At 42.3% G+C, this 3,459-nt stretch overlaps 1 long non-coding RNA gene across 1 annotated transcript; it reads right to left on the reverse strand.

The window, feature by feature from the left end:
• Nucleotides 1-252: 252 nt before the first annotated feature.
• Nucleotides 253-2,877, reverse strand: LOC119300355. Its single transcript, XR_005146429.1, has 5 exons — nt 2,413-2,877; nt 2,117-2,302; nt 1,276-1,388; nt 970-1,164; nt 253-876 (listed from the first exon to the last, which is right to left on the reverse strand). It is a non-coding gene; the product is annotated as an uncharacterized LOC119300355 (long non-coding RNA).
• Between the last annotated feature and the right edge of the window lie 582 nt (nt 2,878-3,459).

The following is a 3,459-nucleotide window of genomic DNA, read 5'->3' on the forward strand; positions in this document are numbered from 1 at the left end:
CCACAAATGCATGGACTCATGAAAAATAATGTTAAATTTCCATGTACTAACACATTTGTTGGACAGTAATCAAAGAGGTCAAAAATCCACATCTTGTGTTTCTTGAAAAAAATGGAACACGTCAACTATTTGCAAACACCAAATACAAATTATAAAATAACAAAAATAAATAGCCAAATCTGCAACCTAACCAAAAGAATAACACCTTTGGTAGTAACTATCTCAATCACAGAAATTAACTACAAGGCCATAGAAAGTCAATGTAATGTTTCACTGAAGAATGGAAGAACTATACAACACCTTTAGGTGGTCGCTCATCCATGAGAGAACTACATATATATCATGGATTAGTTTGATGGACTGAAAGGAGAAGAGAGAAAACACATCTAATTTTTTTTCACAACAAAAGAGCCCAATTACATAAAAACACGACAAGATATAGTACATAAGACAAAATACATTAGCTACGAGAAATGTTTATGAAGTTTTAACTAAACTCTGACTTCATTTGTATAGTTCCTATTAACTCTCCTACATTAACTTGTAAGCTTGGCACCATTCCTAAAATTCTAAAAGAGAAATGACAAGTTAGACCTCACGAGTCAAAAATGTTTGCTTGCTTCCAGGGAGAGGTCCATGTGATATCTAGTTCTATATCCAGAAGCAAAGGGCAATACAATTCAGCGATGGACTAAACACTGCTTTTGTTGGTATCTGCAAAATGTTGTACCATCAAATCATGAAGTGAATAAGATGTTATAATATTAGATCGTAGAGTGACCATCAGGTTCTGATTTTGGATGGGTAATGTACCCATTCAGATGGGATGCAGAGCCCCAACGAAATGATTGGAATGATTCACCAAAGAAGAGTGACCTGCACCATGATTTTAACAAAGAAGGGGAGAATGATAACTGATAACCAACGTTGCAATACTCACAACAAGCCAAGGTGAAGCTATCTACTCACACAAACAGCCAAAAGTAGGTGGATGTGATCTCCTTGGTTGTCCTTGCACGCCGCCCTCCATCCCACGGCCATAAGACGACTGCATGTTTTCTTGTTTGTGGCCTTAGAAAAAAGACATAGAAGGCCTTATATAAGGATGCCAATATTGAAATTTTCATTCTCCCTTCGATTAAACTGTAACTTCTTTTTATCAGCCTGCAAAATTTGGGTATCATCTGCAGACGTCAATTTTAGGAGCGAGCTGAAGGGAAAAGGTGCGACTAATTGTTCATGTGAGTACGACCAATTTAGCCAGACAATCGTTACCATCAGTTGTTGCAAGAAAATTCCAACATGTAAGAAGATTAAATGCCATGGTATGGAGTCCTCCAGACTCAGATCCTACCAGTTGGGTGAATGATTAAATCACAAATTGTGCACTGCAAATAAAAGATACAGATATGAAGGTTGATTTGCAATACTAAAGCTGCCATTAGCATATGTACAGATGACCACGAAGACACATGTCTGCTAAAAAAAGGGATAAATATTAGCAGAAAAATTATTTAAGAAAGTACACTAATCAGAGATGTAATAGCAGGAAAGAGATGTAATAATAGGAAACATACTACAAATTGGTTTGAGATAGAACATATGCAAAGATACTACTATTGTACTACGTAAAAATTGCTATAATGCACCATGAGTAAACTTAGGTGTTTATCTTTCTAGGGTATATGACTGCTGGCCTACAAATTCAGTGCTAAGAATATTAGGTGGAGAACCTCACACGACTATAGCTTAACTTAACTATCATAGATGAGAAATTTGGTTGTGATGATCATTTTTTACATCGTTAGAAGTTGAGAACATGGGCAAGATGCATAAACCATAAGTCCATAGCTGAAACATGAGTTGTAATCAAGCAACTGTAGCTACACATTTTATTTTATGACAGCTGTAAAAAAGGAATCGATACAGAAAGAGATTATATTCAGAGGATTCTTGAGGGACTCATTTTCCGAAAAATGGACAGTGCTTTGGACACAGAGCAGAGTCCCATATCCACTATTGTTTCTGTTCTTCACACATATGCTGTTTGGAACGCATGTTATAATTGCCTGTGTAGGCGCAATATGAGATGTCATATGTGGCGTGTGGTACTTACAACAGTGAAGATTAGCCTATAATATGATAAAATATGTCTTGTAGTGTCTCAGCCATCCCCAATAATAGCGTCTGGTTCACTTGCTCATGTTGTTGACCCTTGGCCGGTGTGGCCATTGCCTGCTACATCATCCACATCAAGAACATCAGGTTCATGTCGGCCCAAAAACGTCATCATCAGCAGGCCCTACAAAAACAATTCAACAAATCACCACCGGCGAGAGTCATTTCACATGGTCCCAATGGGTAAAGGCATCAACAGAAAGAACCGAAACTGACCAAAACAATCAATCGGACCTGGGAAAACCAAAACAATCAACTGCCCCTGGTGGTTATCATCATCATCATCATCTCTATATGCGCCTCTGATCGCATCTGGCTCCCCAAGTTCGAGCGTTGGCTCCCATGGCCGCCTATTTCAGCTATCAGAAAATTTGGATTGTGGGCACCTGCCGTCCGGCGGAGGGAAGGGAGATCCGGAGGTGCCTGCTGCTGTGCTCGTGCGCCAGCGGAAGGGAGAGGCGAGGGGAGGCCTATGGTGTGCCGATCGATGAGACACGGAGGGAGGCGTTAGGTTACGGAGCCGTCGTTCATGGCCTCAATCCACGCACACCACCGGCACAGCCACCATACGCCATCGGCGAAGCAGCCTCCTCCTCTTTGCCATCGCTTGGCGCAGGGAAAGGGAAAGAGGAGCAAGACTGCCGAAGACATGCCGCAGATCTTACCCCATCGCCACCATCACTGTCGCTCGAGCGCCTCGCCTGCATCCCACGCTGGATCCCCTCACAAGCTTGATCCCCAACCGCGCCTCGGCTGGACTGGATCGACGAGTCAGCGACAGATCGCTCGGTTAGACAAATGGGCTTCAATACCAGACCGACCAAGCCCAATCAACCACAAGCCTTAGAAGAAGTCCCGAGAGTAGCGGCTCTTTAGGACACGCAGCCCAGGTCGCGGTAAGCACGCGCGGAAACCACCATCTGACGGCCAGAAACGATTCATAAGCAAAATCCGACGGCCAAAATCATTGAGGGCGTGAGAGAGCTTGGTTTAGGCTCGGTTATAATGTATCTAAATAGATATTGGTGTTAAAGTTTGTGATTCCCAAAGAATGTATGTATAGTTTCTTGTTATGCTAAGAAGTTGGAGCACGATTTATTATTGAGTGTCTTCCTTTGCGTGAAGGTCGGGGCGCGCGATGGTTAACTCCTACCAACCCCCCTAGGGGCATGCATAGTAGTACTTTGCTTCGAGGGCCAATAGACTTCTGCAATAAGTACGTGAGTTCTTTATGGCTAATGTGAGTCCATGGATTATATGCACTCTCACCTTTCCGCTATT

The sequence above is a fragment of the Triticum dicoccoides genome, chromosome 5A (assembly GCF_002162155.2).
Source record: "Triticum dicoccoides isolate Atlit2015 ecotype Zavitan chromosome 5A, WEW_v2.0, whole genome shotgun sequence".
NCBI classification, from domain to species: Eukaryota; Viridiplantae; Streptophyta; class Magnoliopsida; order Poales; family Poaceae; genus Triticum; species Triticum dicoccoides.